Consider the following 24,399-nt stretch of genomic DNA (forward strand, 5'->3'; position numbering starts at 1 on the left):
AAATTTGTTGCTGCACATATACGAGTCTGATTGAGTCCAGAACATGTGCAGTAATGAACTAAGAACTGTGAGAAGGTGTCAGAACATCTTTAGATTAATTGATAATTTACTAGCAATTAGTGATGGGTTTGTATTTGATCAGCTTCATGATATATATATCCAAAATAACTCAAATTAAAATTGGAAATCCAAACTCACACTTCACTTTCTTTTTTCGAATTACAAATAGATTTCAATAATAATAAATTTTACACTAAATTATTTGATAAACGAGATGTTTTTTCCATTCCACATTGCACGAATGCCTTTCTTAGACAGCAACATTCCTAAAAAGCTATTATAATGGTACAGTCACAGCTCACACGCAAAATAATTAGGACAGTGAGAGCAACAACACACAGCACTGAACTCATCAATAGATTAAAAGTAGTCAGACGTTGACTAATAAAGCACTAAGCTTATCAATAAATTAAAACAACTCGTCATATGTTTACCAGTACAGCACTGAACTTACCAGGAAAGAGCAATGTTCTAAATGTGTAAAGGTCGAACGGTGTAAAGGTCTAAAAGGTCTGAGTCAAAAGGGAGTAATTTAAGGTTTAAAGGATCTGAATTGTCTAAGGGAGTTTAAAGTGACTTAAGACATCTTTAAAAAAGGGTCAAATGAGGTCTGAAGTATCGAGGGTATTAAAATTGGTATTAAAATGTTTGAAAGGTGTGAATTTCTGAATGTCTATGAGTCGCAAGGACTAAAAGGTAGAAAAGGGTCGAAGGGGTAGATAGGGTTGAGGTGGTCTTATCATAAAGGGGTCTGTGGAAATATAAAAAAAACTAAATAAATGTACTCTGTGTGGACATGGGGAGTTGGTGCCATTGCAAACTTGGGTTTTATCACAACGTCAACAGTTTGTTAATCATGATTCACAGATGTTGCTCATTTTGAACCTTGGCTTGCTTGACCTTTGGCATGTGGGGATTGTGGTATGACATTCTTTCCTTTTGAGGGGAGTTTCACACTTGTTTTATTGAAACCTTTGAAAACCACACCCACACTGAGTTTCATAAAAGGTTTGACTCTGAGTTGAGTAAGCAGAGATTGCCTGGTGATTGCCTCAGACAGTCTCTCTGCACGTGCAAATACATTAAACGATCTTTTGCATGTAACAAGGAGTGATTTGATTTCGTTTTTTCTCCAACAGGGTCTAAAGAGTCGAGATGGGTCAAAGGGTCCAAAGGGTATTTTCTAATCATGTGTAATTAATGGATGCAATTAATAGATGTAGTTATGGTCTAATAATATGTAATTAATAGACTACTCACATTCTATTAGAACATAATTAAGACATATTCATGTTCCAATGAAACGTAATTAATAGACATCGTACTCACATTTCTTTTGTACGTAATTAATAGACGTACTCGCATTACATTTGTACATAATTAATGGACCCACTCACATTCCAATGAAACGTAATTAATAGACATCGTACTCACATTTCTTTTGTTTGTAATTAAGATGTACCCGCATTACATTTGTACATAATTAATGGACACACTCACGTTCCAATAGTACACAATTAAGAGACGTACTCAAGTTCCAATAGTACGTAATTAATAGACATATTCATGTTCCAATGAAACGTAATTAATAGACATCGTACTCACATTTCTTTTGTTTGTAATTAAGACGTACCCACATTACATTTGTACATAATTAATGGACACACTCACGTTCCAATAGTACACAATCAAGAGACGTACTCAAGTTCCAATAGTACGTAATTAAGGCCTAAGTCACATTTGCTCTACGGTGAGGATACGGCGACCGTACGCCCTCTGAATTGACAGAAACGTACGGTGGCCGCAGAGTTTCTGCGGTGGCCTCAGGGTGGCCCTATGCCGTTTGGCTATATTTTACAGGTCGTAAGGTCGCCGTGGAATTATAGCGCGGAGTTATAACTTTTTTCATTTCTACGTTCGCTGTAGCAATTCGACAAGCCGAAACAAAAAAACTGGTATAAAAAAAAAAAAGAACGCACTCGTTACCGTCCATCTGGCCGCACGTTCGCCTTAGGGCCCCCCTGCGGGGGGGGGGCGCACCTTGCGTCTGCCTTGAAATTTCTTTGGCCACCGCAGGAACACCCTAAGGTCACCGTGCAACATCAAATCAAAGACCATACGGCACCCCCACGTTTTCAGTCTCCAAAATTTATAAATATGCCGTGTGGCTACCCGAAAAATAAAAACATATGTGACTGCTACATTGTGTGACCGTGGAAATACTGCAGCCGCCGTATAATTGCTAGTGGCCATAGATTTTGGAGACCCCACATCCACCGTGGCAAATGTGACTTTGGCCTAAATACGCCGTGCAGCTCCCCGAAAAATAAAAACATATGTGACTGCTACATTGTGTGACTGTGGAAATACTGCGGCCGCCGTGGTCGCCGTGGCAAATGTGACTTAGGCCTAATAGACATATTCATGTTCCAATGAAACGTAATTAATAGACATCGTACTCACATTTCTTTTGTACGTAATTAATAGACGTACTCACATTACATTTGTACATAATTAATGAAAACACTCACATTCCAATGAAACGTAATTAAGACATTGTACTCACATTTGTTTTGTATGTAATTAATAGGCGTACTCGCATTACATTTGTACATAATTAATGGACACACTCACGTTCCAATAGTACACAATTAATAGATGTACTCAAGTTCCAATAGTACATAATTAATAGACATATTCATGTTCCAATGAAGCATAATTAATAGAAATCGTACTCACATTTCTTTTGTACGTAATTAAGACGTACTCGCATTACATTTGTGCATAATTAATGGACACACTCACTTCCAATAGTACACAATTAATAGATGTACTCAAGTTCCAATAGTATGTAATCAATAGACATATTCACATCCCATTATTACCACAATCATCATTATTATCATCGTTATCATTATCATCAATGTTACCATTGGTATTCTCATTATCATCATTAACATTTTCAATATTGTATTGATTATCATGATCATAATCATTATCATCATCATTATTATGATCATTATTATCATTGTCATTAGATACCATTATCATTACGCCAATTATCATTATGTGCCATTATTTTTATCATCATCATTATGTAACATCATTAATCATCATTTACCATTGTCATTATCATTGTGTACCATTATCATTATGTATCATTATCATTATGTATCATCATTGTTATTATCTTCATGATGCATCATTATAATTGTCATTATTACTGTTATTACCATTGCCCTTATATACCATGATTATTATATCCCATTTTCATTATAGTTTTATATCATTATCATTACTATTATCATTTCATCAGTACGTAAGTAATAGCCATAATAGTCACGTGTGTGGACAATAACGGACTCAAATGCAATACCCTCTCCTCTGGTGAGGGTAATTTCTGAAATACGATATAAATTGTAAAAAATATTATTGAAATATTTATAAAAAATACATTTTCAAAGCAATTATTTTAACCATTTTCAGTAGTTGTGAGGAGACTGTGCAGCATCGAGAAATCTATTATAAACTTCAAAGCATCTCAAAATGCAAATCCTATCCGCATCTGCTTTGTACTCAAACTAAACTTGATGAAAACGACAGTTAAAAGAAATTGTACATTTTATTAATTTGTGTTCTCCACAATCTCATAATAAGGTTTATTGAAGATTTGATGATGAAAGCTCAATTGATAAAAATGTTACGGCAGGGACATACACACTGAATCTCAATGGTAAACAAGGAATTTGATTGAAACATATATTGTATACTGGTATACCACTTCACCAATGACATCATTCATCCAATCCTTTATTCCCCATTGGGAGAAGAATGAGATGTGCCAAGTTTCAAATTTTTCCAATCAGTGGTTTCAGAGATATAATATTTTATTTTTAGCGTTTAATACAAGATGGCCACCATAACAAGTGGCCGATGATGTCACAATTATCATAAAAAATATCCTCCATTGGGGTGGGGGGGGGAGGGGGCGCTACTATCCTGAAAATTGTGTCATTTGGATAAGTGGTTGCTGAGATAAAAAAAAAAAAGTGTTAAAAAAAAATAACAGAGCAATGTAAAAATTAAAAAAAATGGGCCAAAAAAGGGTCAAAGAGAAAAAAATAAGAAAAATAGGGCCACTGGACCTGTAGCTTATCTGGGGTCTGACCTAATGTTGTAATCCAAATTTGGTAGAATTCTGTCTGGTGGGTGTAGTGAGGAAGATTTTTGAAAGAATTTATGCGATTTTCCAAAAATTTTACAAAGCCCACCATTTTAACAAACTTCCGGTCATGTGATCAGCATGACCAAAGCAATTTAACATCACGACCCTGTCCTAATGTTGTAACCAAAATTTGGTAGCATTCTGACAAGTGGGTCTGGAGAAGAAGATTTTTAAAGGAATTAATGCGATTATCCCAAAAGTTGACAGTCAGTAATTTTGACACACTTCCGTCCAGTCACATAATCTGCATGACTTCCACAATATAATATCCATACCCTACCATAATGATGCAACGCAAATTTGTTAGCATTATGACAAGTGGGTCTGGAGAAGAAGATTTTTGAAGGAATTTGTGGGACCGCCATTTTGAAACACTTCCATCCAGTCATGTGATCGGCATGGCCTCTGCAATTTAACATCAAGACTCTGTCCTAATGTTATAACCCAAATTTGGTAGCATTTTGACTGGTGGGGCTGGAGAAGAAGATTTTTGAAGGAATTTACACGATTTTCCCAAAAGTTGATAAGTTGGCCATTTTGACACATTTCTGGTCATGTGATTAGCATGACCTTCACAATTTAACATCCCTACCCTGGCCTAATGTTGTTACCCAAATTTGGTAGCATTCTGACTGGTGGGTCTGGAGAAGAAGATTTTTGAAGAAATTTACTAAGTCGGCCATTTTGACCTACTTAAAGTCATGTGACTGGAACAAGCTTTGCAATTCCTGTTACCAGTCAGGAGAGGAGTGTTGCTGCAAAATTTCAGCCGGATCGGCCTAGCGATTTGGCTGGAGAAGTCAAAAAAGGAGATGGATGGACGATGCACGATGACAATACCTTATCTGGAATGTAAATTCCAAGTAAGCAAATAATAATAATAATGAAATTTTTTAAACAAAATTATGAATTTGTCTTATCCAGATTCTTAAAATAAAGCTTTGTTGAAAAATTGATGATAAAAGCTCAAATGGTAAAAACAAAAGTTACAGCCCGGACAGACATACACAGACAGGCAAACAGACAGACAGACACTTGATTTCAAATCCCCGTCTTCTGCTGTGTGTGAGACGGGTTAATGCCACGTGGAGGATGGGCTAATAACCGTATGAATATTTGAATAACAGTTTGAATCAGTTGTAAGTGGGATGTACGTGATGGGTGGTGAACATGTTATATTTAAGGTAAGATGTGCATGATTTAATGTATTATCACATAATGGAATGTGAGATGGGAGGGGTAACTATGTGATAATACATTAAATCCTCCAGTGAGAAAAGTTTGATTTGTGATGTTGCATTGATGGGTTGACAAGCATGGATGCAACTGAGGTTGTTAATCTATTGATGTAGGTAATCTGCTGATGTGGATCCATGACCGAGATTGTGGATCCACCGTTTGGAGAGGTTCTGGCCTAAAAGGATCGAAATCTCAAGGAAGAACGGTGCCCAGCTGATGATCCAGGCGGTTGGGAAACTGTGGTGGAAAATAACTCAATTTCCACAAGTTGGATCAACATACAAACGGAGAATCTTTAATTTAGTGTATATGGAGGAAGAACATTGAATGATTCACTGAAACATTTGAATGGACTTCACTGAAACAGAAGCCCAAAGCAATTCTTCTCATGTACAATTTGACATTCCAAAGAATGGGAGGGTGAGACATTTGGCAACTCAAATACAGGGCAAGCTGATAAGCATAAGGCAAAATAACTCAAAACTGCAATATGTGTCCACTGGGTGAAGGGAGAGAATGACACAATCACAGCAAAAGTTTGCAGTGTTATCAACCAGGTCACCCTGTTTCAAAGCAAGACATTCCTTTTTTTCAATACATAGGTCAAAAGACTCTTGGGAAAAGGGAAACATTACTGACAGCCAATTCGACTATAGCATAAATATTAAATGTATAAAGTACCAGCAATAATCATCATTGAGAATACATGAATACAATTATTTTTCTTCCACAAAACCATTCAACTGCTTTCAGGTTAAGGTTCTTACTTAAGGTCAGAGAACTAACCTTAGGTCAGAGAACTATGTTTTGAGGTTAACAATATAAATTAAGTTGAATATAGGATGTTATGAAATTAATATCATTTACAGCTGTCCTTTAAATTGTGTTATATTTTAGCAATAGCCGATGCTGTACAATTAATAAATAGAATTGTCGTGTGTGTGTGTGTGTGTGTGTGTGTGTGTGTGTGTGTGTGTGTGTGTGTGTGTGTGTGTGTGTGTGTGTGTGTGTGTGTGTGTGTGTGTGTGTGTGTGTGTGTGTGTGTGTGTGTGTGTGTGCTTTAAGTATTTCCTCCAAATAAAGAATAGTCCCATGCTCAAGAATGTCCACAAAGATGTCTGTCTCTTTTTATGCCCACACTATCCCTAAACCAGTGATGCATTGTTCCTAGCAGCAGGTGAGTTTCCCTATGCATTTGGTATCGGTCATGTTTTGTTTTGCGACAAAAATTTGTGAAAGGGGAAAACTTTTGAATTCCTGCTGATATCAACTAAGCCCTCACGTGCATCATGGGATAATTTTGTGCAAATGGTCTCATGGAAGCATGGCAACCTTTCAACATGGTCTGGCTGAGACAAAATCACCATTACCGCGACGGCAGTTGCAAGCAATTTTAAACTATATTTAATACATCAGAGGTACAAAAAAAGAAAAAAAAACGATTCTCTTTTATCGGAAAAGAAAACCTTTGTCTATAAGTAATTATCACAATGCCGTCCCCTTGTGTGCTTGATGTCAAAATGCAACTTAACTTGTTGCCATTTATTTAAAATACTGCTGTTGTTAAATAATTCTCTTGTAAAAATCACACATTCAAGAAGACAGGCTTGTAATCAAAGAAGAATGCAGCACAATTAAGGTTTTCTCTATTGTGGATCATAGCAAGCGTCTTTGTCACACATCATTTCCAGAAGCAAGTCAAACTTGGGAATATTTTATGGTAATTCATAATGGAGAAGCAACCCATCCCCAGATCTGAAACCTGGGCCAACATTGACTCTATAGACAAAAAATAAAAGGCAAATGTGATGTTTGTATGTCTCCGCAGCTGAAAGCCAGAGGCATTATGTTTTTGGGTTGTCCGTCTGGCTATCAGTCCATGATCGGTGTTTCACTATGATAACTTGTGAACCACTGAAGAGATTTCAACTAAACTTGGCACAGGTATAGATTGCAATACTAAACAACTAAAAACTTGACACAGGTATTGATTCTAGGGAGCACACAAACTTTCCGATTTTCAAAAAGGACCAATTGTTGACCAATCGGTAGGTGGGGTCAGCCAGCATCCGCCAGCATCAGATAGCTCATGACCTTAGCATTCCGCTCTCTGTGGTCAATCAGGTGATTGTGCAATTCACCAGCGAAGGCAAGGAATCCACAGATTGCCATTCTGGTCGATCCGGGCCCTCAGAAAGATGTCTTCGAGCTACCAATAGGTCCATTGAGAAAACTCCCTGTTGCAAAGCAGCAGATGTTGCAGGGGAGGTCCAGGTTAGTTTAAGAACTGCAGTGCAGAACTTTCATCAACTGGGCTACTATGGGAGAGCAGCTCAGAGAAAACCTCTTCTTCGACCAGCCAACATTCAAAAGAGAAAGAAGTGGGCTGATGAGATGGCCACCAGACCCTTGGAGTTTTGACATACTGTCATCTTTTCAGAAGAGTCCCAATTTGCTCAATTTTCTGACAGTGGACACGCATTGGTCTGGAGACTTCCCAGTCAAGAGATCTCTTCGAACCGATTGCAGCCAACTGTCAAACACGATGGGTTTTCAGTGATGGTGTGGGGAGCAATCTGGAGCACTGGTCGGTCAGAGTTTGTGGAGTGTTGGCAACATCAACTCTGCAATGCATATTTCTATCCTTGAGGATGGATGTCTCGCTGTCTTCTCCACTGGTCAGATGGTCAAAAACAACACTGTTCATGGAAGGTGGAGCTTCATGCCACACTGCAAAAAAAGACCAAAGAATGGCAGGATAGAAATGTGATCAAGCGACTTCCATGTCCATGTCAGTCTCCTGACATGAATCCCATTGAATCTCTGGGCCATATTGGATCGAGCTGTGTGGAAAAAGTCCAGGAAACAAACATCACAGGCAGAATTGATTAACCTTTTGCAGGAAGCCTGGGCAGAAATCCCACAAGAGAAAATTTTTGGAACTCATTCGTTCGATGTCTGAAAGAGTAAAAGCAATGAATCCTGCAAAATACGAGTAGGCCAGGGAATCTAGTGATATACCCACAACAAGTTGCAATAGAAACCATTCAAGTGTTTTTTCACTCTAAATATACTATAGAATGACATACTAAAAGTCATTGAAAATCCAAGTCGGGGAACATGTTATTTTTCTCAAGATGGCTGCCAAAACTGATAATTTTAGAATCAGCCCTATATCAGCAAGTAATAGTGCTAAAAATATATGTGAAACACTTCGGCACATGTTATTGGACATAATGAACCCATTTCTGACATTTTCCTGTGCATAGTGAGAGAGTCGATGAGAAATTTAGACCCAAAATGGTGGTGCATTTGTATGCCTAAACCTATCTGTAAGGGAGCAATTAGAACTCTTGGTCGAATGCATTGCATAATGGCTTGGCCCAACGATGCTATTTTCTTATCGGCATCCTTCCCACCTGCGAGTTTCTGAAGCAGAAGTTTCAAAGATTCAGGAAAGAATGACATTGCCTCGTCAGTAGATGTCATTGTACATGAATCTGGGTATACCTCTTTTGTCTCTTCCACTGATTTGACATCACTTTCAATCAGTTTGGCAGCAGTCTCAATGAGTCTCATTTTCTCTGCAGTGTTGTTGCTTTTCTTGGGTTGACTGCAGAATTTGTGGAGGATAGCAGATGCTTTGTGGCGGAATGTAACCACATTTAGTTTTCCATTGATCTCGGTGAGCGTTATGTTGTCGCCGAAGTGTTTTTGAAGTTGCATCTTTCATGTAAGTAAATCCATATGATTCACTGTCAGCACCATCCAGAAATTCATCCATTGTATGTATTAAATCTTGTATAGTTGTTTGTTCATCGTCATTGGCCTCCAGATACTCGGCTACCTTAATGAAAGCATCTGCTCGTACTGAATCGGAGGGTCTGCCCTGCTTAGGCCGTTTGGGAGGGATCATTTCTTCTGAAACGAACTCATTTGGTATTTCCCTTCCTGTTCTAAAGTTTGTGCTGCAGAGGTTGTGGTATACCACATCTGCAGCATGTAGATCCTACGCATACTCAATACTACCTGTGACAGTGTCTGACCATAAATCATTGCGTTCTTTGCATACCTGCAGTATGGTCTTCTGGAAATCCATTGTTCTGACTGAGATAAGTTTATGTGTTGGTTTGTGGTTTTTTATGAATCGCAAACACCACAAAATATGCAGTTTCCTTTGTAATTGAATGCCATACTTGTGGATCGACGCGCACATGGTGAACTACTGGGAGCTGCGGAGTCATGCCCTCACTTTTTGTTGTCACTGGCTATGCACTGTGGGGAACAGAAGTCCTTCCTACACTTGACATGCACAACTTGGCCGGGCACATTACTAATATTTCTGTTCCACAACTCATTAGCCTTGGCAATGCCTTCACATCCTTTGATCCGTAATGTGGAAGTTGGCTCTCCATTGGATAGAGGTTCCTCACAGAAAACACACTTGTCCATGATCAGCTAATTACACTGTAATATGAAAAGAAAGAAATACTTTAGCGCTATGACAACAATAATACAATATATCCAACATATCTTAGAATTTCATTCATTTCCGAAATGTCTGAACCAAGGAAATTTCAAGATGTTTTATTTATATATGAATCCCAAGTAATTGCTTATATTTGGCTATTTCTAAATATGCAAGTTTTGGCGCCATTTTGAATGGAAAGTCTGTGACAAGTTTAAAAATGCCAGAAATGGGTTTATTGTGTCAAATAACATGTACCTAAGTTTTTCACATATATTTTTAGCACTATTACTTGCTGATAGAGGGGCAGATTCTAAAATTATCAGTTTTGGCAGCCATCTTGAAAAATAAACATGTTCCCCGACTTGGATTTTCGGTGACTTTTAGTATGTCATTCTATAGCATACTTGGAGTGAAAAAACACTTGAATGGTTTCTATTGCGATTTGTGGTGGGTTTGGCGATATATTTTCATAGATTCCCTGGCCTATAGTGTCTGTAATAAAATGGATCAAATGTACTTCAAATGTTCAATAAATAAATTCTTTTAAAATCATGGTGTCTATTTACTTCTGTCATATCTGTGTATATAGCATGATATTTCAAAAAGTTGTGGACGAGTTATGACAAAACTTGGTGGATGAGTTGGGTTGGTGACAAGAACAAGCCGACTAGATTTTGGTTCAGGTCTGCATTCAGATCCGGCCTATCAGTGGGAAACAAAACGTAAACTGTTCAGCCTGGTGGAGGTATGCAGTATGCACTCTACTGAATGCCATTTTAGTTTTTCATGTGACCTTTAATTGAGATTAAATGTTCCAGTAGGTTCACATCTAATGTTGGTGGAGGGATACTCATCCATGCATTCATGTCGAATTACATTTTCTAGTTTTAGATTTGTCATTAGAAGGTGAAAGGCTCATGAAGGAGCTGGTATACAAATTACGCACCCACACATTCATGCAGACAAACAGCCTCATTACTCGTTTTAGCAGGCATTCCTTATCTCGCATGCACAATAAACATTACCATGCCCCGATAACCTTTTTTGTTTGGGGTTGCAGTGCATGCGCCGAGCATTCTGGGCATCATTCCTAAAGTCTCATATTAAGGAGAAATTCCTGTCCCCAATTAGTTGCCAATGCACAGGGTTTCTCCACGCTCCATACTTCAAATGCTGATCATCAAGCGAAATGCAGCAAAAAAAACATTTTAAGTCTTTGTTAAGAATTGGTCTGTATCAGAATCGAACCTCTGGTCTCCCAGACTCAGAGTAGGCACAGGCGACAATGTTTTCCTTTACTCGAAAAGTCAATCTTTTCTTTTTTTGTTTGGATATCCGATATATTAAATACAATTAAAAGTTACTTCCAACCACAATGCCTCCAAGTTTAATCATTTTGCTTTTTTTTCAAATTTATCTTGTCTTGTTTTCATGGACCATTCGTCTACAAACTTCATGCCACCGTGCTGAGGGATTGAGATAAGAGTGAGTAGCCAAATGTTGTTTTTTTCTTTTTTGAATTTTAAAGACAGAAAAGTATCATGACTAAACAAAAACCTGAAAATGAAAGTTAATAAAAAAATCCTTCACGATTTCACAAGTCAAAGTTATTTCACTTATTTTCTCAGACACAATTTGGTTCATTTATTTTCTCGAAGGTGCAAAAGACCCTCAAGGATCATAGCAATTATAATTTTCTGCTCGAGAACAGATGAAGAAAACTCCCTAAACCTGAAGGAGTTTTTGGCCAGGATTAATGGACTTGTTACCCTGCGCTTGCAAAGTGAAAAGCGGGGTTAAGCGATCGGTAGCATACGTACGTATGTCGTATGTACGTGTCTGCATTTTGTTATTCCCTTTTCTCAAAACCGCTTGTCGGATTGACATAAAATTTTCACCACATGTGCAACTACAAATGTACAATGGTTTAATGATAATGACATCATAGGTCACATTTTGTTTCTTCAAAAGATACCTTAATTAATTATAGAAGATGCCTTGTTCAGTCCTCAAATGTGCACCAGAAGCATGTGAAGCCCCAGACCTTTTTGGCGCAAACAAAATTTTCGCGATTTGATTTTGAAGCTCTGCCCTGAAAGGACATATAGAGGTATCGACATTAGGCCAGAGGGATAGACTAGTGGGGAATATGAAGGGACAATCATAGATTTAAGTTCTGCTCGAATGATACGTCGTTCACAATTTTTAACTACAGTATACTTCCGTTCCTCCGATACCCGGGGTGTGTATCTTGGTGAATAAACGGTGTAAATAAATGCTTTGTGTGGCCTTTGTTCTCCCTCCCAGTTCACTTATTAAATATGTACATGAAGTCACTTGGTCTCTGAGTGATTCAAGTTGCCCTAATCCCAAACTGGTTAAGTTATTAATCACCCATTAAAGGACAGATTGGGTTTGGGACGATTAACGTCAAGCAAGCACACCGGCACCACACTCACCCCACTTCCACAAGTACACTGCTCACCTTCCCCCACACCCGTGCCAGCATGCACAGGCCATGCAGCTTTAACCCCACAGCCAGGCAGCTCGCCGTGTGCCAAGTCACACGGTTCCACAACCTGGCCGTGCTGTCTCTGTTGCATGGATCTGTGCCATGTTGGCGGATGCGGGTTTGAACAGCTCAGGTGTGGGGCCCGTACCCCGCTCGCACACCTACAAGCAAGTACATCTCCACGTGGAGAGTTCCTGCCCATACCTCCATTAACTGAGCCTCGGTTTCCCCACTCACACCATTCCTAATGGTGTCCACGTACCTGGTCGGTACGGCTGCATTAGCCACCGGCAACACCCCACAATCTCACTTCTCCACTGGCTTGGATTCTGGTGCCACCTGTGGGGCCACACACGCACCTCACGCATGTGCCTCTGCCCCGGCAAATCCTTCGACCTCCTCTATTCCTTCAAATTTTATTTCCCCTTCTGGTGCTGCACTCAATCTGTCTGCTATCTCAGTCTTCCATTCTAATTACCCTCGCCAGAGGAGAGGGTATTGCATTTGGGTCCTTTTGTTTGTCTGTTTGTTTGTCTGCACAGAACTTTTTTCTCCACAACAGCTTGTTGTATTGAAGCAAAATGTTCACCATATGAGTGTCGACTCATGTATAATGTTTTAATGATAATTATGATGTCATGGATCACGTGGTGTAGCAGCCATGTTGGAAAAAACGGAAAAACTTTGGACCTCTGTATCTGAAACCGCACCAAGGAAAAAAAAAAAACTTCAAACTTGGCAAATGGCAAGTCCTCTTTCTGGGGAACATGTGCGATTTTTAAGACATCATAGGTACCTTCATTATGATGTCATAATTGCATATGTAGAATGCTACATACGATCAGAATGAAAAAAATTGAGTCATCTCGGGATAAATCATCGGCTGGATGCTAGCAAGCTCAAGGATGGCAGAGCAGCTGAGGAGTTTGCGAACAGGCTGAGTGGAGATTTTGGGGTTTGAATGCTATGGGGAATCCCCAAGAGTTGTGGAGTGCCTTCAAGACCACCATCCTTGATGTTGCCGGTGGATGGCTTGGAACTCACCGTTGGGCAAAAAATAAATTTGTCTCTCAAGGGAAACTGGATACGATTCACCAGTCGCAGGGTCAGGCTTAATAGCCAAGCTGAGCTGTTCAGGGAGCTGAGCTGTAAAACTGTCCATGTGCTAACGGGGGACAAGCATGCCTTTGTGCAAGGAATCTGTGAGGGGGTGGAGCATCATCAGTGGTAAAGTGATTCTCATCCTGCTTAAAGGAGAATTTGCAGATTGCATTCCTCCAAGCCCATCCCTCGGTGTACTGCAGTTAGAGAGGAGGGCTCTTGACACAGGAGTCTGAAGTGAAGGCCCACTAGGCTGGTTACTTTTCGTGACTGTAAGAGGCTGATCCACCATTTGTTGAGTTGGGTGTCAGGGGTGTTACAATCCCTATTACTGACCCTCCAATCAACTGTGATCCACCTTCATTTATGGAAATGCAGGCTGTGATGAATCAGTTGAAATGGGGATGAAGCTCCTGGGATCTGTGGCATTCAAGCTGATCTTCTCAAGGCTGGTGTAAATGCTGTACTCATGTAGTTACTTGCAGTTCTTTGCTCTGCCTGGAACACAGGCTTCATCCCAACTGACTGGAAGAGAGGCCTTGTTGGACCTACCTGGAAAGGGAAGGGTGATCGCCAGGACTGCAACAACTACCAATGGGTGACAATGCTCTCAGTGCCGGGTAAAGTCGTTGTTCAGATAAGTATCGATAGGGTTCGCCACCATCTGCTTGAGCACCAGCGGTCAGAGCAGTCAGGCTTTCCACCAAAGAGGTCAACGATTAACTTTATCCTTGCTATTCAGGTCCTCACCAAACACCGACGAGAGTTTTGGCCGGGGCTGCTTGGAGCCTATGTTGATCTCTGCAAAGCGCTCGATTCAGTGAATCGGGATGCCCTCTGGAGGATTCTTGGTCTTCTTGGGGTACCACCAAAACTGATCACTCTGATGTCTGAACTACACTCTGGAACTGAGAGTGCTGTGAGGTGTGACAATGCGATCTCTGACTTATTTCCATTTGTCACTGGAGTTTGTCAGGGGTGTGTACTGGCCTCCACACTTTTCACCACGTGTATGGACTGGATTCTGGGGAGGATGTCGGAGAGATCAAGCTGTGCTGCATCGTTTGGGAATGTCAACATCTCTGACCTTGATTTTGCAGATGATGCAGTCATTGTTGCGGACACTCTGGATATCCTTTTGCGGGCCCTCGAGGTGCTGAATGAGGAGTCGGAGCCACTGGGACTACGGGTTTCCTGGGTCAAAACGAAAATCCAGGCTTTCATTGACATCTTGGATGCCTCCATCTTGTCTGTACCTGTTTGTGGTTACGATGTTGAGGTCACGAAGGAATTCACTTACCTTGGCAGTGATATCCATGTCTCTGCTGGCTGTGAGCCAGAGGTCAATAGACATCTGGGTTGGGCCTGGGGAGTCATGGATTCACTGGATCACGGGGTGTGGCACTGTCGGTACCTGTGCAGGATGGTGGAAGTCTGAGTCTTCAGGTCTTTTGTGTTTCCAGTCTTGCTCTATGAATGTGAGACTTGGATTCTGACCAAGGATCTGAGATGGAGACTTATCACCTTCGGAGAATCCTTGGCTATCGCTGGTCAGACTTTGTTTCCAATGAGCGGTTGCTGAGAGAGTCTCAAATGAGATTTGTTACCTACATAATCTTTGAGCATCAGCTATAGCTGTATGGACATGCGTCTCGTTTTCCTGATGCTGATCCTGCTCACCATATTCTCTCAGCGACAGAGCCTTGTGCGTGGAGGAGGCCAATGGGCCAACCACGTGCCTTGTGGTTGCAGTATGTTGATCAGCATTTCAAGGAGATAGGGATGGGCCAGGCATATGCCTGGGGGGTGGCCAGATGGCGGCCCCTGGAGTCCCGATGGAAAGTGGACACAGCTATCTGCTGCCCTGGCGCATGCTCCCACACCTGACATGACCGTTCTCTTGATGCAATGCTGTCCTTTACGCAGATTGCGACTCCTCCTATTCTCTCCTTCCAATCACACCAATACACCTTGCAGTCTTCTAATCCTGTCCTTCAGTTACTCTCCTCCTTCAACCATGTCTCACTCACTGCAACTACATTGTACTCCTCGGTATCCACGTTGGCTTCAAGCTCTTCCATCTTATTATTTAAATTTTTGGCATTGGAATCGAATATGTTTAATGTTTCCCTTCCTGAAATTCTATTCTATTTTCTTGCCTCGCCTTACTCATCAAAGTTACATCATCTGTTCCTTCCTTAATAACTTTTCCACCCTCCAGTGACCTAAAAAGCCTGAATTCCTTCCTCAATTCCCACTGCAAACCTTGCTTCCCAGTTTCTATTTAATATATGGGCATCATTCTGTAAACACTCCCTTTGTTCCCTAAATGATTCTCACTGCTTCTTAAATGTAAAACCTTCCTAACTACACCATTGTACAAGACATTGGTTGACATCCATCTCCTAGGTGTACCCCAACCAACTTCTTCCTACCATGACCCGATAAAATAACGTTTACCTTTCCTTCAGTGTTCCTAACTCCTGCTCCTTCAAAACTGCACAGAATTCTATGTCTACGATCCTTCCTGCAGAATGAAAAAAATCGACATGTTTAATTGTCTCATCACCCACAAAAACTGTCGCCCAGACCTCATTTCTACCAATTTATATTGCTGCACCGTCACCACTGCCTGTACCCGCTGCACCGTCACCACTGCCTGAATTGTACTTCATACGTGGCTTGCTTTTTCTGAACTCTAAATTCCTTCTGTACAAGGTGCGAGTACCTCTGCTCATGTTTTTATAATGTTGTGAAGAGCTTTTAAAGAAAGACACGTTTATTCAGTGAAGATTGAGTTTGGGGATATTGAAAAGAAGAGATAGAGCATTAATTTGTCACTGAGCATGGGAGATCGAGTTTGCTTTTGTTTTGTTTTTTTCTGTTGTTGTTTTTTTGTGTGTGTGCGTGTGTAGTGAAAAATAGCGTTATGTTGTTTGTATTTTGGTGTGGGGGAGAGGGGGGGGTGGAAAAGGATTGAGCTGAGGGATCACAAGTAACAATACATGGGATAAAAGCAGAGAAAACAAGGCATGTGGGATAAAAATAAAAACACTGGCACAACCCAACTATCACCAGTAAACCAGAATTTGCCAGGACACAAACTCAACAATTCAACACAAGAAAATATGGTTTGGGACAGAAAATTTCACAAAAACACGACCAGCAAAAACGGAATTAAAATAAAGCACAACGCATTCGGTCCAGGGAACTTCGCTTCGATGAAATGGACGGAGCAAATGCTGATACGTCGTCCACATGCACCGAACCCTGAAGTTCTCAGCCACTGGCCTTTCATACTTCAATAGAGTTTATCGTTTCGAAGCAAAAATTCAAAGTGCTTCAGTTCTCACCAATTACTGAATCACTACACATTGTCTTGTTATTTCATTGACAGGATTGTCTCAAAATGTGAAATAATTGCTTTCATTCCGACATCAATTTCGGTGATTTGTCCGAACCGACCAAGTTCAGTCATTAAGAGTGTTTAGATAAATAAACATGAAATATGGATATGAAATAAACAAACCTAATTTTTGTAGAAACAAAAAAAAAAATTTTGCAATTTGCATTTTTAGCACTCAGTCTTGCATTGTGTTCCTCATGTTTCTCTCCAGCCCTCTATGGTGGGTATCCCAGCACCATCACTTAAACACTTCCAAGTATGGGAAGATGAACCTCTAATCAGTAGTCCAAGCAACAGCACTACAGGTACAAAGAAAACGAGTGTTCAAGTTCCCATGTTGTAATTTTTCACAATAAACTCCACTATATGTGAGGAAGCTGATGTGCAGACTCAAGTCTGAAAAAGTGAACTTCTTTCATTCACTGCAAAGGTTGAATGCACGTGTGCAGTTGCTGCAACTAGCACAGACCCTGGGCTAACGGAATATAATGAGGAAACAATAGGTAGGTTGCAAGGTTTGACCCATGGCTGGTGAAATTAGAGGGGAAAAAAAAAACGATCGAGTAACGTGGTACAAAAAAAAACGAATAAAGAAACCCTGCGTGGGAATCGATTGCGAGAGATAAGAGGTGGGACTGCCATCAGCAGATGTGCTTCAATTGTAAAGGGCCCAGGCTTCACAGACAAATGCTCCATTATTGGTCCGATCGGTCAGTTGGGTTTCAATTGATTCAACTTGTTTGGGAACACCTGAGCGAAACCTCCAGCTGGATTATTGCTGCCTGCAGGCAAAACACGACATTCATACCTGAAGTTCACCCTCACTTACTCACACACACTCTCTGTCTCTGTCTCTGTCTCACAGAAGTGTCACATTGCAAAGGGGAAATCAAACACTCCATAAACATAACTGCAACTTTTGTTCCCACAAGGTCAAACCCTGGGACCGATCTTACACAAGCGTGTTGGATGCAGAGCAGCCTGCCAAAAAAAAAAAAACATAGATAGAGAGAGACTGACAAGATAACCCACAGCAAGGTCTATACAAGAGATTTGCTCATTCAAAGCGACTGCTATATCAGCTCGTCTACAACAAAGGAGCCATCTCCAGGCGTGTTTGTGTGGAAGGCTAAAAACAGAAAAAGCAATACCAGGGGCTCCAGAAAAAGGAAGGGATGAAAAAAATAATTCCAACCTTTTGCATATGTAATACATTGGTGCCTATTAGGGTGTTTCATATTGCAACTTTTTTGTGCTAGTCAAGTTGACTATCCGTCGTAGCTTTCCAATATGGATAAAAACCCCACTCACCGATTTTTAGAATTTTCCTCCCAAAAATGGCCGCCGGCGGCTATTTTTTCCAAAATGGGGGCCTTTTTTCGCGTTTTGACGCAGAAAGACACCTACACCTGCTAAAATAAGTTAATGTTATTTGATATGTGTACGTTTGTAGATGATTATGATTTCTGTCTGCTGGCAGTCTGGGACGAGACATTAGGCATCCAATATGGTGGAAAAATCCAAAATGGCGTCCAAGATGGCAGATTTTTGGCCACTGGAAAGTTGTTCCCTCCGATGTGGGTTCTAATATGTCAAGTTATAGGTTTTTGGGTGTGCTGAATTCGTTTTTATGCTCTAAAATGCAGTATATCTGTCACAGAGACGTCTGCGGGGGTCATGCTCTCGCGTTAAGAAGTAGTTCTTGCAAGTCTGAAGAAGAATTTTGAATATTCTCGCCCTCATTGATATCAGAAAATAACAATTAAATATTCGAAGGTCAAACATGTATTTATTTAACATGTACAGCATATACACGAATTACTAGTATACCAATGCCATAATGAATGTTCTAATATGAATTCATGTATGCGTGCCTATCAGCCTCGATAATCAATAATATTAGCCATGGCATGGCATACATGGCTGTAGCGACATTTCAAATTAAAATTTCCAAAGTTCAAAAACATCAATGTTCACACTTCGCTTCATATAGTTATCTACATTTTCTGAAGAGTCGATTTCGGGTTTCCAGAATAATTCTGCCTGTGCCACTCAACCACTTGAAGCAAAGCCTGCCTTTGCTGTTCATCCCTTGTTTTGTCTATAAAATCCGAAATCAACTTAATTCCACGCTCTGCAAGGTCGTTAACTACGTGAACATTGTGCACATAGTTTGTGAATTTTTGGTAACCATCACTTTCTGGCCATGTGCTTGCAGGCTCACACATCCATTCTACATCGCGTACATCATATAGTTCAAGAAGATTGAATAACCACCACGAGTCGTCATCTATGAAACTGCTGAGACACAGATCACTACTCTCATTCTCATCCACGGCCAGAAATTTTGGCTTTCCTGAGCTGAGTTGATCATGAGGTAGTCTAGGTGTCTGATGCAACAGTTTTGCCATCATTTCTCGCTCATCTGTGGGCACGTTGGAATCGGCAAGAGCGAAAATTACCAATTGCAGTGTCAATTACCAATGGCATTAGTATACTAGTAATTCGTGTATATACTGTACATGTTAAATAAATACATGTTTGACCTTCGAATATTTAATTGTTATTTTCTGATATCAATGAAGGCGAGAATATCCAAAATTCTTCTTCGGACTTGCAAGAACTACTTCTTAACGCGAGAGCATGACCCCCGCAGACGTCTCTGTGACAGATATACTGCATAAAAACGAATCGAATTCAGCACACCCAAAAACCTATAACTAGACATATTAGAACCCACATCGGAGGGAACAACTTTCCAGTGGCCAAAAATTGGCCATCTTGGATGCCATTTTGGATTTTTCCGCCATATTGGATGCATAATGTCTCGTCCCCGACTGCTAGCAGACATAGCAATCCCAGTCATCTACAAACATACACATATCAAGTAACATTAACGTATTTTAGCAGGTGTAGGAGTCGATTTCTGTGTCAAAATGCGAAAAAGGCCGCCATTTTGGAAAAAATGGCCGCGGGCGGCCATTTTTGGGAGGAAAAATTAAAAAAAAAAAAAAAAAAAATCAGCGAGTAGGGTTCTTATCCATATTGGAAAGCTACGACGGGTAGCCAATTTGACTAGCACAAAAAAGTTGCAATATGAAACACCCTAGTGCCTATAGAAAGTTTACACCCCCTTTTCTAAATTTTCACCTTTTGTTGCCTTATAGCCTGAATTAAATTACATTAAATGAGTTTTTTTTGTTTTTTCCACCTTTACTTACACATCGTAACTCACAACTTCCAAGTGAAAAACAAATTCTACAAATTTCAGAAAATGAATTAAAAATACAAATCTTGAATATCTTAGGTGAATAAGTTGTGGGTTATGGAAAGATAAAGTAAAGGTTGTGTGTATAAAAGTAAAGGTAAAGTAAAGGAAAGATAAAGTAAAGGTTTCACCTGTAAAAAGATAAAATTGGGGAAGGTTGAACAAAAATAAAGGTGGAAAAGTCTGATTTAATGCAATTTAATTCCAGGCTATAAGGAAACAAAAGGTGAAAACTTTGAAAGGGGGTGTAGACTTTTTATAGGTACTGTATGTCGATGTTTCAAACATGGTGTGAGATCTTTAGGAATCATTTTGCTAAAACACTTTTACAGACAAACAACCTCTTTGTGAGTGCCACAGCCAAAATGTGCATTTTCTGCCCCCACCATTTAACTAGAGCAACTTTCGTTCATAACAAAGACTACTCTGTGGCAGAAAAGTTGGACTGTCTGAGCCTTTGTCATTTTTTGAAAAAAAACTCGAATTTTATTGTCTGTTCAAACTCTCTGCTCTATGGTTCTCACTGGTGACCATGCAACTCTTCATGCCTCATGTGCCTAATGCTATCCATTAGTTGGAAATGACTGCGACCTAGAATAGCCTTAAGAAACATTTGGAAAATCCAAGCACTTTTATCCCTCCACGAGGCTCAATTCCAACAGGGATAAATCAAATATTTATGAACCCTTGGCAAAACGCTGTTACAGAATAGAGTCCATTAACAAGTAACAGCCTCATAAAACTGCCTCGATTACACAAAGTCAATAGAGAACAATGCTTGTTGGGAGTGGAACTTCGGGCAAATCAGGTGGCAATGAAGATCTGATTTGTCAGCGGGTCTGTACGAAATTCCTTTAAGTATTTTATGTTCCTGGGAATTCCTAAAAACATCAATAACTGTTTCTTCCTCATTTCCATCTTTTCCTGACCTAAAGGCACAGCTAATAATACTCATACACCTGCTCAACACGGAGGAACCATTAAAAAAATTGAAAAAGCAGAGAATGTCCACATTGCGCAAAAAGTTATTTTTACTTGGAGAACCTCTCCTCTTTCATCAGTCATTAATAAACACATGGCCTAATCAAATGAACCGAGAACCATTACTTCCTAAGATAGGTGTAATGCTTTCTACGTGATGCACAACTATGCTTCAAAAGCAGTATTTAATATTATTAAGCCTTCTCCAACACCTATCGGACAGGGGAAGGCTTCCAGCTGTTGCATGGTTTGTTTCTACAATTGGCAACCCCAATTTTTAATGGTGCCAGAGAGTTTTTTTTAGAGCCCAAGGATTACTAAACTACCATTTAGAAGATTTTTTTTCTTCTTCCTGCACTGCCAACACTTTAAGTTTACCAGCTCTATCTCAGAGACGGTTGGGATTTTCAGAATGAAAGTTTTCATCAATAATGTGAAAAAAAAGTATGTGGGGCTGACATTATGACCTTCACCTAATTTTAAGGTCATGACCCAATTACAAACATTTAAACATTCATAGATATTTTTCAACAGCAGGACTACTATCATCATACACCTTTAGTGAGCAGCTTATTCTCACGGGCACTGGTCATTTATGACACCCGAGTCTGAGTGGATCATAATATTTGATGGACAAAACACCGAATTGGGCCACTGGCGATATGCCATTTCTTGCTTCTTTTTGAATTTGCGACAGTATTCACCAGTACTCTGAGCTTAACAGCTTATGGAACACCGCTCAGACTGGACAAAATCATCAACCTCGAGCGGTGAAGTCAATAACTTGATTTTCTATCCAGACGAATCTGTAAACTACATGATCTCAATCAAATGTGACCTTTGTATTTGTGACGTCACCACCTCAAGAGTGAATGCTGGCAAATATATCTAATTTCTTTAAATATCACTGGTTCAGCAAACAGCATAAACTACAGTATAATAACATATGATACTCAGCATGCTGGTGGCATCAAGGGTTGTTTAGATGACATTTATGATGGTATTACGTTTCTTGAAATGGCAAAAGCACAAATTTTGGTTTAATTTGTAAAATCTATTTGAAACCGCAATGCACAGTTTTATAGCACAATGCAAAAAGCTGGCTCTTACCAAATGTGAAGTCACTGGCCTTTTATACATGAAACAAAAAAAAGTGATCAAGTTGGTCTTCCACAGACATAATTTTTCAGGCCGTGCGAACAGCAGAAGGACTCGGTATGGTGAGGTGGAGGGTTAACAGATGGTGTGTGAGAGTCCACCAAAAGGGAGTCCTTTGTGAACACACAAGTGCCATTGACCCCAAAGGAATTGTGTTGTGCATTCAGGAACAGCTAAGACAGCGCCGGGTGGACCCGTGCATGGCTGGCAGCACAGCAACATCAATCTAACTGACACCCCTTTATCGATGGATTCCCACCCGACAGCATCCCGGCATTTTCTCCACACGGCTGGCTCGTCCTGAATAATGCACACCTGTCCGTCATGCCTACGCACTACACACTGAGTAGTAATGTATGTTATTAAATGTCTTACACTCAAAAAAAAAAAAAATGAAAAACAACCTCAACGCAATAAGAGTGGAATTATTGAGTGTGTTCAAAGTTGGTGAAAATTTGGTGGATTTACCCACCGGCATTATGCAAAAAAAAACAACACACACAAAAACAAATTCATATGTATATATGTATATATATATATATATATATATATATATATATATATATATATATATATATATATATATATATACATATACATATATATAAAATAAAACATAAATATAGTACATTATACATATAAAATATAAATATAGTACAGTATAGATGTGTAATGAAATATAAATATAGTACAGTGTACAAAAGTAACAAGTAAAAAAAAAAAAAGACATAAAATGTCATAGGCCACGTTGTTTTGATAATTTTGCTGTGTGGAGTTGAAGGGCTCGCCCATATTTATGGACAACTAAAATGGCCGCCAGTTTACCAGTCGGCCATCTTTGATCAGATTGCAAAATAAAGAGCAGGGCACGTGTATCCCATCATGCAATGTGCTTGTGCCAAGTTTCAACAAAATCAGACCATGCATATCTGAGAAATGGTTGGGGACAGATTTAAATAACAAAATGGACACCATTCAGCCAACTTGAATCTGATCTTGAAAAAAAATATGACGTGCATATGTAAGCCATAATTCATGATTTGGGTGCCAAGTTTGAATAATATCGGCAAATGCATGTCCGAGAAATGGTGGAGGATGTGTTCACTATTGGGTTTTTATAATAACTAAAATGGCCACCAATCAGCCATCTTGGATCTGATCTTGAAAAAAAATATGATGTGCATTTGTAAGCTGTCATTTATTATTTGGGTGACAAGTTTGAACAACATTAGTAAATCCTTGGCCAATAAATGGTTGAGGACGTATTCAACATCAGGTGTTTTTAAAACGAAAATGGCCTCCAATCGGCCATATTGGATCTCATCTCAAAAACAAAATGGCAGGCGTATGTATACCATCATTCTTTATCTGTTTTGTCAACTTTGAATGAGATCGGTAAATGCATGTCCAAGAAATGGTTGAGGACGTGTTCGACACAGGGCTTTTTTGACATCTACAATGGCCGCAAGTCGGCCATCTTGGATCTGATGTTAAACAATGATGTGCATATGTTGACCATTATGCGTCATCTTTGTGCCAAGTACAAATCAAATTAGTCCATACTTGTCCAATATATGGTTGCGGATGCGCGCAGGCACACACAGACATGAAAATTGAGACCACATCCATACGCCCCCATTTTGGACCAAGTCCAATGGGGGCTAATCTATATATAAAAAGAACTTGGTATCGTATCGGCACGTGTCAGTCCATCCTTCCATCCCACAGTCCGTCCGTCCAGCAGTGTGACTATGTCGAATATTCAAGCACTATTGGAATGTACCTTTGGACTCTTGAGTCTGCCGAGACTCCTTAGATCTTTGAAGACCCTCTCATACACCCAAAACCTAGAGGACACTTAAGACACAAAAGACCCCAACACACAAAAGACCCAAAGAACCAAAATACCCTGAAGACCCGAAAGAATGCAAAGAACCAAAAGACCCTGAAGACCATGAAAGACCCTGAAGTCCTGAAG

The 24,399-nt window shown here is 39.9% G+C and overlaps 1 long non-coding RNA gene and 1 pseudogene across 1 annotated transcript in view; both read right to left on the minus strand.

Moving 5' to 3' along the window:
* The window catches only part of LOC147028718 (uncharacterized), a 175,678-nt gene that overhangs the window by 141,369 nt on the left and 9,910 nt on the right, over positions 1 to 24,399 (minus strand). The gene's annotated exons all lie outside the window — the stretch shown is intronic.
* On the minus strand, positions 5,447 to 10,293 carry LOC147028719 (uncharacterized; annotated as a pseudogene).

The sequence above is a fragment of the Eptatretus burgeri genome, chromosome 4, assembly GCF_056783735.1.
Source record: "Eptatretus burgeri isolate ZD-2024b chromosome 4, Ebu_testis_v1, whole genome shotgun sequence".
Taxonomy (NCBI): Eukaryota; Metazoa; Chordata; class Myxini; order Myxiniformes; family Myxinidae; genus Eptatretus; species Eptatretus burgeri.